Source organism: Hyperolius riggenbachi, chromosome 5 (genome assembly GCF_040937935.1).
Source record: "Hyperolius riggenbachi isolate aHypRig1 chromosome 5, aHypRig1.pri, whole genome shotgun sequence".
Taxonomy (NCBI): Eukaryota; Metazoa; Chordata; class Amphibia; order Anura; family Hyperoliidae; genus Hyperolius; species Hyperolius riggenbachi.
In genome coordinates, this window is record NC_090650.1 from 398,523,341 (window position 1) to 398,538,361 (window position 15,021).

Here is a 15,021-nt window from a genome sequence, read left to right on the forward strand (position 1 = left end):
GAACTTTCTACTGGGTCCCAGGCCTTGGGCTTACTTCATTTTATTTTGAAGTAGTTGTTACATTGTAAATATTGCTTAAAAAATTATTTCAGTGAAAAATTAGAACAATTATTGTAACCAAACATTTTAGGATATACTGTTGTAATGGATTGCGGAGACACCGCCGCACGGTCTGACAGTGAGGCGGCTGTTTCCGCGTTCAGACCGGCGGTTTCTCCGCAGCAGCATGAGTCTGGTTTGTCTGAACCTAGTAGTGCACACAGATGGAGAGCTACGCGTGCGCGCGCTGCAAGACAGGCTCTTTATGCCAATAGGAGAGGGGTCAGCTGATCGGGACGATCAGCTGATCCCGGCGTGGCAGGGGATTGGCTGAAGGGAACTGGGCGGTGCTGAGAAGCGCTTTGCTATATATACTCCTTGCCTGTCAGTTGCTAGTTGTCTGGCGTTGCGAATGCTTATGTGTTAGCACTCAGACCTTAGTCAGATCTTTCAGTGCGGTTGAACCAGGAGGACCTGGGAATCCACACTTAGCCAGATTACTGTGTTACTATTGTGATATACTTCAGACTAGTTCCAGGGTGTTGAGACCACGGACCTCACACCCAAGACTAGGGATACTGTGTTACTATTGTGTTATACTTCAGACTCGTTCCAAGGTGTTGAGACCACGGACCTCACACCCAAGACTAGGGATACTGTGTTACTATTGTGTTAAACTTCAGACTAGTTCCAGGCTGTTGAGACCACGGACCTCACACCCAAGGCTAGGGATACTGTGTTACTATTGTGTTATACTTCAGACTCGTTCCAGGGTGTTGAGACCACGGACCTCACACCCAAGACTAGGGATACTGTGTTACTATTGTGTTATACTTCAGACTAGTTCCAGGCTGTTGAGACCACGGACCTCACACCCAAGACTAGGGATACTGTGTTACTATTGTGTTATACTTCAGACTAGTTCCAGGCTGTTGAGACCACGGACCTCACACCCAAGACTAGGGATACTGTGTTATACTTCAGACTAGTTCCAGGGTGTTGAGACCACGGACCTCACACCCAAGACTAGGCCTTGTTTGATATCTGTTATGACCTATTGCTTTCCTGACTCTCCTTCTGCTTTCTGATTCGGTACCTACGCATATCTGATTACCTGTTGCCAACCGTGCCTGTCCCTGGTTACCGAATTCTGTCTCTGTACCTTATCTGCTCGTGTGTTGCCGACCCGATCTGGCCGACCCTTCTGGCTGTCACCCGCCCCCTGAGTGTTCAGTCCATCTGCAAGGACCCCCTGTCTCTCAGAAGGACCTCTCTGCAAACCAGTCAAGGACTCATCCTCTACGAGTCCTTTGACTGCAGTAGAGTCTGACTCTTCTGGTTAGAGTCATCTGCTCCTCAGGTGATTCTACTCATTACTGTTGCACCAAACACTTACATGTTTTCAGGTGTCCAGAGGTTAGTTATACTTGTATTATTGGTGATTCTGCAGATCATTAATAATCAGGTATAAATTGTAACGATTGGTGTCAGCACGCAGAGAGAATCTGATTATTGGTGATCTGCAGTATCACCAAGAATACAGATATATACCCGATTATTGATGATCTGCAGAATCACAGATAATACAGATATATTGCTAACCTCTGGACACCTGAAGCGTGTAAGTGTTTGGTGTAACAGATCTGTGACCCGGACAGAGCGTCAATTAACGCCCGGTGACTACCCAGCACTTGGTTGATGTTATCCACCGAAGTAGTAAGTGTGCCCAGACGGCCGGTGAGTGCGTCCATTTGCATATGGGTCTGTCGTTATGTAACGATCGGTGTAACACAGAGAGGATCTGATTATCGGTGATCTGCAGTATCACAGAGAATACAGATATATACCCGATTATTGATGATCTGCAGCAGTGGCGTAGCTACAAACCTCTGGGCCCCGATGCGGAATCTGGATGTGGGCCCCCCCCCGGCAACAACAGCCCCCCCTCCCCCGACAACACTCGACGGATGCACACACATATCAAAATCCCTATAGCCAGCTATAGGTACCCCCAGTATAGGTAGTCAGGCATAGGTAAGCCAGTATAGTTGCCCCCGGTAAAGGTGAGATAGGCAGGCGCCGCCGGTATAAGTTAGATAGATAGGTGCCCCCAGTACAGGTTAGCTAGGTGGGTGCCTCTAATATAGGTAGCCAGAATAGTTGCCCCCAGCGTAGGTTAGATAGGTAGGTGCCCCCAGTATAGGTTAGTTAGGTAGGTGCCTCCAATATAGGTAGCCAGTTTAGTTGCCACCTGTATAGGCTAGCTAGGTGCCCCCAATACAGGTTAGATAAGTAAGTGCCCCCAGTATAGGTTAGATAGGTAGGTGCCCCCAGTATAAATTAGATTAGGTCGGTGCCCCCTAGTATAGGTTAGATTAGGTAGCTGCCCCCCAGTATAGGTTAGATTAGGTAGCTGCCCCCCAGGATAGATTAGGTAGCTGCCCCCAGGATAGATTAGGTAGGTGCCCCCCAGTATAGGTTAGATGAGGTAGCTGCCCCCCAGGATAGATTAGGTAGCTTCCCCCCAGGATAGATTAGATAGCTGCCCCCCAGGATTAGGTTAGAATAGGTAGGTGCCCCCCAGGATAGATTAGGTAGCTGCCCCCCAGGATTAGGTTAGATTAGGTAGCTGCCCCCCAGGATAGATTAGGTAGCTGCCCCCAGGATAGATTAGGTAGGTGCCTCCCAGTATAGGTTAGATTAGGTAGCTGCCCCCCAGAATAGATTAGGTAGCTGCCCCCCAGGATAGATTAGGTAGGTGCCCCCCAGTATAGGTTAGATTAGGTAGCTGCCCCCCAGGATTAGGTTAGATTAGGTAGGTGCCCCCCAGGATAGATTAGGTAGCTGCCCCCAGGATAGATTAGGTAGGTGCCCCCCAGTATAGGTTAGATTAGGTAGCTGCCCCCCAGGATTAGGTTAGATTAGGTAGGTGCCCCCCAGGATAGATTAGGTAGCTGCCCCCAGGATAGATTAGGTAGCTGCCCCCCAGTATAGGTTAGATTAGGTAGGTGCCCCCCAGGATAGATTAGGTAGCTGCCCCCCAGGATAGATTAGGTAGCTGCCCGTCCCCATAACGGAGGGGGGGGGCCGTAGCCGCGGGGAGGGCAGCCCGACCTCTCCCTCCCTTCCTCTCCCCGGGGCCCCCCCTCAGATGCAGAGTAAGCGGCTAACGGAAGCGCTATAGGCAGAACTCACCTCCGTCCCTGGTTCCAATCGCCGCTGATCTCCTCTCTGGCTGGCTCTGCATAGATGCTTACACACGCAGCTTCCTGTTTAGCCGGAAGCTGCGTGTGTAACAACATCTATGCAGAGCCAGCCAGAGAGGAGATCAGCGGCGAGTGGAACGCAGGGAGGTGAGTTCTGCCTATAGCGCTTCCGTTAGCCGCTTACTCTGCATCTGAGGGGGGGCCCCGGGGAGAGGAAGGGAGGAAGAGGTCGGGCTGCCCTCCCCGCGGCTGCGGCTCCCTCCTACCAGCGTGAACGGGCGCATGGCCCTCCAAACGGAGATGGGCCCCCCGGGCCCCTCCCCCGCCTCCTCAGGAGCCAGGCCCGGTCGCCAAGGCGACCGCTGCGACCACGGGCCCTACGCCCTTGATCTGCAGTATCACCGATAATCAGATATATCTCTAACCTCTGGACACCTGAGTAATATGAGTGTTTGGTGCAACAGTAATACTTTGAGGAGAGCACCCGTATAGAGGGTGCAAGGCAGTAAGAGATACTGCCCAAAGAACAGGCTCCCTTCAATGGCCTGAGGTTCCCCAAGAGGAGGAGTCAGGCTGAGAGTGGGAAGGACCAGAGTGTGAGTGACACCAATGGAGGAGTGTCACTGACAGATCTGTGAACTATCTCTAAACAGAGGAGATAGTTCTCGAGGTCGGACAAGCCAGGTCGGCAACAGACAGACAAGTCAGATACAGAGACAAGAGACTGATTCGGAATCCTAAGGCAAGCAAGGTTTGGCAACGGAGAATCAGATATAGCGAAGTACCAAATCAGAGATCAGAAGAGTAGTCAGGAAAGCAGAAGGTCATAACAAATAATCAAACAATGCCTAGTCTTAGGTGTGAGCTCCTTGATCATCAACACCCCGGAACTAGTCTGAATATGACAAGATGGTAACGCTAATTCCTAGTCTTGGGTGTGAGTTCCGTAGTCATCAACACCCTGGAACTAGTCTGAAGGATAACACAGAATATATACAGTATTCCTAGTCTGAGGTGTGAGGTCCGTGATCATCAACACCCTGGAACTGGTCTAGAGCATAACACAGATGAAATACAGTATTCCTAATCTGGGGTGTGAGGTCCGTGATCATCAACACCCTGGAACTGGTCTAGAGAATAACACAGATTCTGACAAAAGGTCTGAGTGCTTCCACGTAGTGATCGCAACGACAGACACCAGAGAAATGACCAGCACCCAGTATATATACTATACCGCTCTCCAGCGCCTCCCCTAAGTGCTGGACCAATGAGAACTGATAGAATTGTCAGCTGACCGGCTTGGTCAGCTGACTCCCTTCTGGCTGTCATAAAAACTCTGCCTCTCAGCGCGCGCGCGTCCTTCTGAACCTGTGTGGACTATCAGTCCCAGCCACACCAGACATGTGTTGTAACCCATCCACTGTGCTGGACGCGGAACCAGCCGCACCGCTATCAGAGCATGCAGCGGTTTCTCCGCGTTCAGCCATACCGACAGATGTAGGCCTATGCGTGCAAACCGCCGCATTGGACGCGGAATCAGCCGCCTTGCTCTGAGCACCCGCGGCGGCTTTTCCGCGTTTTCTCACAGTCTTTTTTTTTTTTTATTCATCTCACCCACCTTTATTTACATGGCTTTTTTTATTTTTTGAAAAGCAGTGCACTTTTCACACGCAGCCAACCTACCCATTCTCCCCACCTAATCGGGTCCCGCCGCTGCCCCTCAGCCTTATGGTGCCTGCCCGGGCACCTGGGAAAACCCTCGCGGGGCCCTCCTGTGGTTATCGTCATTGCCGGCAGTAGTAGCAGCAGCAGAACTGCTCCCCAACCGCGCGGCCTCAAGGTATTTATTGCAGCGGCTCCTGGGCAACCAGGAAAGCGCCACCGCGCAGGTGCGGCCGAGCGCAGCGAGGAACCCTCGCAGCCGACGGCCTCCCATTCCCGCCAGCCAGAGATGCGAGCCCCTGGCACGTGTGGCTCGGAGAGGTGCGCCAGCCGCATGCCCCTTGCTGTGCACGCAGGGCCCGGCCAGCCTGATCTAATTTAGCAAGGGCCCTTCAGTCTGTAACGGGACGGCGCCCAAAGTGGGGACCGTGCTGCTCCACGCCCTGCTAGGGGAGCAGAAAAGGGCGGCGAAATGGGTTTTTGCGGCGAAAGGGAAAAAGAGGAGGGAGGGGAGACGGTGAGGCCTGGAGCCAGCGGTGGAGCTGGGCAGGAAGGGGTTAAAGAGCCAGTAAAAGAGAAATCGGGGGGCTGCGCGCCCAGGGGCCCGGACAGAGCGCAGGGGGCGAAGGAGGCGGGGTGGCTGCAGGAGGAAAAGAAAGAAAGGAGGAGAGGAAGAAAGAAAGAAAGCAAAGGAGGAAGAAAAAGAGCAGAGAGCAGCACAGCGAAGGGGAGGCCGGCAGAAACAGGCTGTCATCCTCACGTACAAGAGTGCGAAGCGTCGGCCTTGTCTTTGCCTACGGCCACACCACCCTGAATGCGCCCGATCTCGTCTGATCTCGGAAGCTAAGCAGGGTCGGGCCTGGTTAGTACTTGGATGGGAGACCGCCTGGGAATACCAGGTGCTGTAGGCTTTTGCTTTTCCGCAGCAAGCCCAGCAGGGGGCACTCTTCTCTATGGCTTTTTCACATTGCTTTTTCTTTCGCTCTCTCTCTTTTTTTTTTTTTTTACCTTTTTTTTTTCCTTCTTCTTCTTTCTTTCTTCCTGTCATTTCTCTTTCTAAGTCAGCTCTCCGCACTTCCTCCTGCAGACTTAGGTCAGCAGAGAGGACCAGTACAGCCAGAACCCCTCTCTCTTTTTGTTTGTTTTGGTCTTTTTTTCTATTCATCTCACCCACCTTTATTTACATGGCTTTTTTTATTTTTTGAAAAGCAGTGCACTTTTCACACGCAGCCAACCTACCCATTCTCCCCACCTAATCGGGTCCCGCCGCTGCCCCTCAGCCTTATGGTGCCTGCCCGGGCACCTGGGAAAACCCTCGCGGGGCCCTCCTGTGGTTATCGTCATTGCCGGCAGTAGTAGCAGCAGCAGAACTGCTCCCCAACCGCGCGGCCTCAAGGTATTTATTGCAGCGGCTCCTGGGCAACCAGGAAAGCGCCACCGCGCAGGTGCGGCCGAGCGCAGCGAGGAACCCTCGCAGCCGACGGCCTCCCATTCCCGCCAGCCAGAGATGCGAGCCCCTGGCACGTGTGGCTCGGAGAGGTGCGCCAGCCGCATGCCCCTTGCTGTGCACGCAGGGCCCGGCCAGCCTGATCTAATTTAGCAAGGGCCCTTCAGTCTGTAACGGGACGGCGCCCAAAGTGGGGACCGTGCTGCTCCACGCCCTGCTAGGGGAGCAGAAAAGGGCGGCGAAATGGGTTTTTGCGGCGAAAGGGAAAAAGAGGAGGGAGGGGAGACGGTGAGGCCTGGAGCCAGCGGTGGAGCTGGGCAGGAAGGGGTTAAAGAGCCAGTAAAAGAGAAATCGGGGGGCTGCGCGCCCAGGGGCCCGGACAGAGCGCAGGGGGCGAAGGAGGCGGGGTGGCTGCAGGAGGAAAAGAAAGAAAGGAGGAGAGGAAGAAAGAAAGAAAGCAAAGGAGGAAGAAAAAGAGCAGAGAGCAGCACAGCGAAGGGGAGGCCGGCAGAAACAGGCTGTCATCCTCACGTACAAGAGTGCGAAGCGTCGGCCTTGTCTTTGCCTACGGCCACACCACCCTGAATGCGCCCGATCTCGTCTGATCTCGGAAGCTAAGCAGGGTCGGGCCTGGTTAGTACTTGGATGGGAGACCGCCTGGGAATACCAGGTGCTGTAGGCTTTTGCTTTTCCGCAGCAAGCCCAGCAGGGGGCACTCTTCTCTATGGCTTTTTCACATTGCTTTTTCTTTCGCTCTCTCTCTCTTTTTTTTTTTTTACCTTTTTTTTTTCCTTCTTCTTCTTTCTTTCTTCCTGTCATTTCTCTTTCTAAGTCAGCTCTCCGCACTTCCTCCTGCAGACTTAGGTCAGCAGAGAGGACCAGTACAGCCAGAACCCCTCTCTCTTTTTGTTTGTTTTGGTCTTTTTTTCTATTCATCTCACCCACCTTTATTTACATGGCTTTTTTTATTTTTTGAAAAGCAGTGCACTTTTCACACGCAGCCAACCTACCCATTCTCCCCACCTAATCGGGTCCCGCCGCTGCCCCTCAGCCTTATGGTGCCTGCCCGGGCACCTGGGAAAACCCTCGCGGGGCCCTCCTGTGGTTATCGTCATTGCCGGCAGTAGTAGCAGCAGCAGAACTGCTCCCCAACCGCGCGGCCTCAAGGTATTTATTGCAGCGGCTCCTGGGCAACCAGGAAAGCGCCACCGCGCAGGTGCGGCCGAGCGCAGCGAGGAACCCTCGCAGCCGACGGCCTCCCATTCCCGCCAGCCAGAGATGCGAGCCCCTGGCACGTGTGGCTCGGAGAGGTGCGCCAGCCGCATGCCCCTTGCTGTGCACGCAGGGCCCGGCCAGCCTGATCTAATTTAGCAAGGGCCCTTCAGTCTGTAACGGGACGGCGCCCAAAGTGGGGACCGTGCTGCTCCACGCCCTGCTAGGGGAGCAGAAAAGGGCGGCGAAATGGGTTTTTGCGGCGAAAGGGAAAAAGAGGAGGGAGGGGAGACGGTGAGGCCTGGAGCCAGCGGTGGAGCTGGGCAGGAAGGGGTTAAAGAGCCAGTAAAAGAGAAATCGGGGGGCTGCGCGCCCAGGGGCCCGGACAGAGCGCAGGGGGCGAAGGAGGCGGGGTGGCTGCAGGAGGAAAAGAAAGAAAGGAGGAGAGGAAGAAAGAAAGAAAGCAAAGGAGGAAGAAAAAGAGCAGAGAGCAGCACAGCGAAGGGGAGGCCGGCAGAAACAGGCTGTCATCCTCACGTACAAGAGTGCGAAGCGTCGGCCTTGTCTTTGCCTACGGCCACACCACCCTGAATGCGCCCGATCTCGTCTGATCTCGGAAGCTAAGCAGGGTCGGGCCTGGTTAGTACTTGGATGGGAGACCGCCTGGGAATACCAGGTGCTGTAGGCTTTTGCTTTTCCGCAGCAAGCCCAGCAGGGGGCACTCTTCTCTATGGCTTTTTCACATTGCTTTTTCTTTCGCTCTCTCTCTCTTTTTTTTACCTTTTTTTTTTCCTTCTTCTTCTTTCTTTCTTCCTGTCATTTCTCTTTCTAAGTCAGCTCTCCGCACTTCCTCCTGCAGACTTAGGTCAGCAGAGAGGACCAGTACAGCCAGAACCCCTCTCTCTTTTTGTTTGTTTTGGTCTTTTTTTCTATTCATCTCACCCACCTTTATTTACATGGCTTTTTTTATTTTTTGAAAAGCAGTGCACTTTTCACACGCAGCCAACCTACCCATTCTCCCCACCTAATCGGGTCCCGCCGCTGCCCCTCAGCCTTATGGTGCCTGCCCGGGCACCTGGGAAAACCCTCGCGGGGCCCTCCTGTGGTTATCGTCATTGCCGGCAGTAGTAGCAGCAGCAGAACTGCTCCCCAACCGCGCGGCCTCAAGGTATTTATTGCAGCGGCTCCTGGGCAACCAGGAAAGCGCCACCGCGCAGGTGCGGCCGAGCGCAGCGAGGAACCCTCGCAGCCGACGGCCTCCCATTCCCGCCAGCCAGAGATGCGAGCCCCTGGCACGTGTGGCTCGGAGAGGTGCGCCAGCCGCATGCCCCTTGCTGTGCACGCAGGGCCCGGCCAGCCTGATCTAATTTAGCAAGGGCCCTTCAGTCTGTAACGGGACGGCGCCCAAAGTGGGGACCGTGCTGCTCCACGCCCTGCTAGGGGAGCAGAAAAGGGCGGCGAAATGGGTTTTTGCGGCGAAAGGGAAAAAGAGGAGGGAGGGGAGACGGTGAGGCCTGGAGCCAGCGGTGGAGCTGGGCAGGAAGGGGTTAAAGAGCCAGTAAAAGAGAAATCAGGGGGCTGCGCGCCCAGGGGCCCGGACAGAGCGCAGGGGGCGAAGGAGGCGGGGTGGCTGCAGGAGGAAAAGAAAGAAAGGAGGAGAGGAAGAAAGAAAGAAAGCAAAGGAGGAAGAAAAAGAGCAGAGAGCAGCATAGCGAAGGGGAGGCCGGCAGAAACAGGCTGTCATCCTCACGTACAAGAGTGCGAAGCGTCGGCCTTGTCTTTGCCTACGGCCACACCACCCTGAATGCGCCCGATCTCGTCTGATCTCGGAAGCTAAGCAGGGTCGGGCCTGGTTAGTACTTGGATGGGAGACCGCCTGGGAATACCAGGTGCTGTAGGCTTTTGCTTTTCCGCAGCAAGCCCAGCAGGGGGCACTCTTCTCTATGGCTTTTTCACATTGCTTTTTCTTTTTACCTTTTTTTTTTCCTTCTTCTTCTTTCTTTCTTCCTGTCATTTCTCTTTCTAAGTCAGCTCTCCGCACTTCCTCCTGCAGACTTAGGTCAGCAGAGAGGACCAGTACAGCCAGAACCCCTCTCTCTTTTTGTTTGTTTTGGTCTTTTTTTCTATTCATCTCACCCACCTTTATTTACATGGCTTTTTTTATTTTTTGAAAAGCAGTGCACTTTTCACACGCAGCCAACCTACCCATTCTCCCCACCTAATCGGGTCCCGCCGCTGCCCCTCAGCCTTATGGTGCCTGCCCGGGCACCTGGGAAAACCCTCGCGGGGCCCTCCTGTGGTTATCGTCATTGCCGGCAGTAGTAGCAGCAGCAGAACTGCTCCCCAACCGCGCGGCCTCAAGGTATTTATTGCAGCGGCTCCTGGGCAACCAGGAAAGCGCCACCGCGCAGGTGCGGCCGAGCGCAGCGAGGAACCCTCGCAGCCGACGGCCTCCCATTCCCGCCAGCCAGAGATGCGAGCCCCTGGCACGTGTGGCTCGGAGAGGTGCGCCAGCCGCATGCCCCTTGCTGTGCACGCAGGGCCCGGCCAGCCTGATCTAATTTAGCAAGGGCCCTTCAGTCTGTAACGGGACGGCGCCCAAAGTGGGGACCGTGCTGCTCCACGCCCTGCTAGGGGAGCAGAAAAGGGCGGCGAAATGGGTTTTTGCGGCGAAAGGGAAAAAGAGGAGGGAGGGGAGACGGTGAGGCCTGGAGCCAGCGGTGGAGCTGGGCAGGAAGGGGTTAAAGAGCCAGTAAAAGAGAAATCGGGGGGCTGCGCGCCCAGGGGCCCGGACAGAGCGCAGGGGGCGAAGGAGGCGGGGTGGCTGCAGGAGGAAAAGAAAGAAAGGAGGAGAGGAAGAAAGAAAGAAAGCAAAGGAGGAAGAAAAAGAGCAGAGAGCAGCACAGCGAAGGGGAGGCCGGCAGAAACAGGCTGTCATCCTCACGTACAAGAGTGCGAAGCGTCGGCCTTGTCTTTGCCTACGGCCACACCACCCTGAATGCGCCCGATCTCGTCTGATCTCGGAAGCTAAGCAGGGTCGGGCCTGGTTAGTACTTGGATGGGAGACCGCCTGGGAATACCAGGTGCTGTAGGCTTTTGCTTTTCCGCAGCAAGCCCAGCAGGGGGCACTCTTCTCTATGGCTTTTTCACATTGCTTTTTCTTTCGCTCTCTCTCTCTTTTTTTTACCTTTTTTTTTTCCTTCTTCTTCTTTCTTTCTTCCTGTCATTTCTCTTTCTAAGTCAGCTCTCCGCACTTCCTCCTGCAGACTTAGGTCAGCAGAGAGGACCAGTACAGCCAGAACCCCTCTCTCTTTTTGTTTGTTTTGGTCTTTTTTTCTATTCATCTCACCCACCTTTATTTACATGGCTTTTTTTATTTTTTGAAAAGCAGTGCACTTTTCACACGCAGCCAACCTACCCATTCTCCCCACCTAATCGGGTCCCGCCGCTGCCCCTCAGCCTTATGGTGCCTGCCCGGGCACCTGGGAAAACCCTCGCGGGGCCCTCCTGTGGTTATCGTCATTGCCGGCAGTAGTAGCAGCAGCAGAACTGCTCCCCAACCGCGCGGCCTCAAGGTATTTATTGCAGCGGCTCCTGGGCAACCAGGAAAGCGCCACCGCGCAGGTGCGGCCGAGCGCAGCGAGGAACCCTCGCAGCCGACGGCCTCCCATTCCCGCCAGCCAGAGATGCGAGCCCCTGGCACGTGTGGCTCGGAGAGGTGCGCCAGCCGCATGCCCCTTGCTGTGCACGCAGGGCCCGGCCAGCCTGATCTAATTTAGCAAGGGCCCTTCAGTCTGTAACGGGACGGCGCCCAAAGTGGGGACCGTGCTGCTCCATGCCCTGCTAGGGGAGCAGAAAAGGGCGGCGAAATGGGTTTTTGCGGCGAAAGGGAAAAAGAGGAGGGAGGGGAGACGGTGAGGCCTGGAGCCAGCGGTGGAGCTGGGCAGGAAGGGGTTAAAGAGCCAGTAAAAGAGAAATCGGGGGGCTGCGCGCCCAGGGGCCCGGACAGAGCGCAGGGGGCGAAGGAGGCGGGGTGGCTGCAGGAGGAAAAGAAAGAAAGGAGGAGAGGAAGAAAGAAAGAAAGCAAAGGAGGAAGAAAAAGAGCAGAGAGCAGCACAGCGAAGGGGAGGCCGGCAGAAACAGGCTGTCATCCTCACGTACAAGAGTGCGAAGCGTCGGCCTTGTCTTTGCCTACGGCCACACCACCCTGAATGCGCCCGATCTCGTCTGATCTCGGAAGCTAAGCAGGGTCGGGCCTGGTTAGTACTTGGATGGGAGACCGCCTGGGAATACCAGGTGCTGTAGGCTTTTGCTTTTCCGCAGCAAGCCCAGCAGGGGGCACTCTTCTCTATGGCTTTTTCACATTGCTTTTTCTTTCGCTCTCTCTCTCTTTTTTTTTTTTTCCTTCTTCTTCTTTCTTTCTTCCTGTCATTTCTCTTTCTAAGTCAGCTCTCCGCACTTCCTCCTGCAGACTTAGGTCAGCAGAGAGGACCAGTACAGCCAGAACCCCTCTCTCTTTTTGTTTGTTTTGGTCTTTTTTTCTATTCATCTCACCCACCTTTATTTACATGGCTTTTTTTATTTTTTGAAAAGCAGTGCACTTTTCACACGCAGCCAACCTACCCATTCTCCCCACCTAATCGGGTCCCGCCGCTGCCCCTCAGCCTTATGGTGCCTGCCCGGGCACCTGGGAAAACCCTCGCGGGGCCCTCCTGTGGTTATCGTCATTGCCGGCAGTAGTAGCAGCAGCAGAACTGCTCCCCAACCGCGCGGCCTCAAGGTATTTATTGCAGCGGCTCCTGGGCAACCAGGAAAGCGCCACCGCGCAGGTGCGGCCGAGCGCAGCGAGGAACCCTCGCAGCCGACGGCCTCCCATTCCCGCCAGCCAGAGATGCGAGCCCCTGGCACGTGTGGCTCGGAGAGGTGCGCCAGCCGCATGCCCCTTGCTGTGCACGCAGGGCCCGGCCAGCCTGATCTAATTTAGCAAGGGCCCTTCAGTCTGTAACGGGACGGCGCCCAAAGTGGGGACCGTGCTGCTCCACGCCCTGCTAGGGGAGCAGAAAAGGGCGGCGAAATGGGTTTTTGCGGCGAAAGGGAAAAAGAGGAGGGAGGGGAGACGGTGAGGCCTGGAGCCAGCGGTGGAGCTGGGCAGGAAGGGGTTAAAGAGCCAGTAAAAGAGAAATCGGGGGGCTGCGCGCCCAGGGGCCCGGACAGAGCGCAGGGGGCGAAGGAGGCGGGGTGGCTGCAGGAGGAAAAGAAAGAAAGGAGGAGAGGAAGAAAGAAAGAAAGCAAAGGAGGAAGAAAAAGAGCAGAGAGCAGCACAGCGAAGGGGAGGCCGGCAGAAACAGGCTGTCATCCTCACGTACAAGAGTGCGAAGCGTCGGCCTTGTCTTTGCCTACGGCCACACCACCCTGAATGCGCCCGATCTCGTCTGATCTCGGAAGCTAAGCAGGGTCGGGCCTGGTTAGTACTTGGATGGGAGACCGCCTGGGAATACCAGGTGCTGTAGGCTTTTGCTTTTCCGCAGCAAGCCCAGCAGGGGGCACTCTTCTCTATGGCTTTTTCACATTGCTTTTTCTTTCGCTCTCTCTCTTTTTTTTTTTTTTTACCTTTTTTTTTTCCTTCTTCTTCTTTCTTTCTTCCTGTCATTTCTCTTTCTAAGTCAGCTCTCCGCACTTCCTCCTGCAGACTTAGGTCAGCAGAGAGGACCAGTACAGCCAGAACCCCTCTCTCTTTTTGTTTGTTTTGGTCTTTTTTTCTATTCATCTCACCCACCTTTATTTACATGGCTTTTTTTATTTTTTGAAAAGCAGTGCACTTTTCACACGCAGCCAACCTACCCATTCTCCCCACCTAATCGGGTCCCGCCGCTGCCCCTCAGCCTTATGGTGCCTGCCCGGGCACCTGGGAAAACCCTCGCGGGGCCCTCCTGTGGTTATCGTCACTGCCGGCAGTAGTAGCAGCAGCAGAACTGCTCCCCAACCGCGCGGCCTCAAGGTATTTATTGCAGCGGCTCCTGGGCAACCAGGAAAGCGCCACCGCGCAGGTGCGGCCGAGCGCAGCGAGGAACCCTCGCAGCCGACGGCCTCCCATTCCCGCCAGCCAGAGATGCGAGCCCCTGGCACGTGTGGCTCGGAGAGGTGCGCCAGCCGCATGCCCCTTGCTGTGCACGCAGGGCCCGGCCAGCCTGATCTAATTTAGCAAGGGCCCTTCAGTCTGTAACGGGACGGCGCCCAAAGTGGGGACCGTGCTGCTCCACGCCCTGCTAGGGGAGCAGAAAAGGGCGGCGAAATGGGTTTTTGCGGCGAAAGGGAAAAAGAGGAGGGAGGGGAGACGGTGAGGCCTGGAGCCAGCGGTGGAGCTGGGCAGGAAGGGGTTAAAGAGCCAGTAAAAGAGAAATCGGGGGGCTGCGCGCCCAGGGGCCCGGACAGAGCGCAGGGGGCGAAGGAGGCGGGGTGGCTGCAGGAGGAAAAGAAAGAAAGGAGGAGAGGAAGAAAGAAAGAAAGCAAAGGAGGAAGAAAAAGAGCAGAGAGCAGCACAGCGAAGGGGAGGCCGGCAGAAACAGGCTGTCATCCTCACGTACAAGAGTGCGAAGCGTCGGCCTTGTCTTTGCCTACGGCCACACCACCCTGAATGCGCCCGATCTCGTCTGATCTCGGAAGCTAAGCAGGGTCGGGCCTGGTTAGTACTTGGATGGGAGACCGCCTGGGAATACCAGGTGCTGTAGGCTTTTGCTTTTCCGCAGCAAGCCCAGCAGGGGGCACTCTTCTCTATGGCTTTTTCACATTGCTTTTTCTTTTTACCTTTTTTTTTTCCTTCTTCTTCTTTCTTTCTTCCTGTCATTTCTCTTTCTAAGTCAGCTCTCCGCACTTCCTCCTGCAGACTTAGGTCAGCAGAGAGGACCAGTACAGCCAGAACCCCTCTCTCTTTTTGTTTGTTTTGGTCTTTTTTTCTATTCATCTCACCCACCTTTATTTACATGGCTTTTTTTATTTTTTGAAAAGCAGTGCACTTTTCACACGCAGCCAACCTACCCATTCTCCCCACCTAATCGGGTCCCGCCGCTGCCCCTCAGCCTTATGGTGCCTGCCCGGGCACCTGGGAAAACCCTCGCGGGGCCCTCCTGTGGTTATCGTCATTGCCGGCAGTAGTAGCAGCAGCAGAACTGCTCCCCAACCGCGCGGCCTCAAGGTATTTATTGCAGCGGCTCCTGGGCAACCAGGAAAGCGCCACCGCGCAGGTGCGGCCGAGCGCAGCGAGGAACCCTCGCAGCCGACGGCCTCCCATTCCCGCCAGCCAGAGATGCGAGCCCCTGGCACGTGTGGCTCGGAGAGGTGCGCCAGCCGCATGCCCCTTGCTGTGCACGCAGGGCCCGGCCAGCCTGATCTAATTTAGCAAGGGCCCTTCAGTCTGTAACGGGACGGCGCCCAAAGTGGGGACCGTGCTGCTCCACG

General features: G+C 55.3%; 1 protein-coding gene and 8 non-coding genes across 10 annotated transcripts in view; 8 read left to right on the plus strand and 1 right to left on the minus strand.

Moving 5' to 3' along the window:
* The window catches only part of NAPRT (nicotinate phosphoribosyltransferase), a 196,949-nt gene that overhangs the window by 45,910 nt on the left and 136,018 nt on the right, over window positions 1-15,021 (minus strand). The window lies entirely within an intron of this gene.
* Window positions 5,700-5,818, plus strand: LOC137519719 (5S ribosomal RNA). The gene has a single exon (XR_011021096.1). It is a non-coding gene; the product is annotated as a 5S ribosomal RNA (ribosomal RNA).
* Window positions 6,918-7,036, plus strand: LOC137520172 (5S ribosomal RNA). Its single transcript, XR_011021509.1, has one exon. It is a non-coding gene; the product is annotated as a 5S ribosomal RNA (ribosomal RNA).
* LOC137520288 (5S ribosomal RNA) lies at window positions 8,136-8,254 on the plus strand. Its single transcript, XR_011021621.1, has one exon. It is a non-coding gene; the product is annotated as a 5S ribosomal RNA (ribosomal RNA).
* Window positions 9,349-9,467, plus strand: LOC137520406 (5S ribosomal RNA). The gene has a single exon (XR_011021734.1). It is a non-coding gene; the product is annotated as a 5S ribosomal RNA (ribosomal RNA).
* On the plus strand, window positions 10,543-10,661 carry LOC137520521 (5S ribosomal RNA). The gene has a single exon (XR_011021847.1). It is a non-coding gene; the product is annotated as a 5S ribosomal RNA (ribosomal RNA).
* On the plus strand, window positions 11,756-11,874 carry LOC137519778 (5S ribosomal RNA). Its single transcript, XR_011021153.1, has one exon. It is a non-coding gene; the product is annotated as a 5S ribosomal RNA (ribosomal RNA).
* On the plus strand, window positions 12,961-13,079 carry LOC137519895 (5S ribosomal RNA). The gene has a single exon (XR_011021264.1). It is a non-coding gene; the product is annotated as a 5S ribosomal RNA (ribosomal RNA).
* On the plus strand, window positions 14,179-14,297 carry LOC137520011 (5S ribosomal RNA). Its single transcript, XR_011021379.1, has one exon. It is a non-coding gene; the product is annotated as a 5S ribosomal RNA (ribosomal RNA).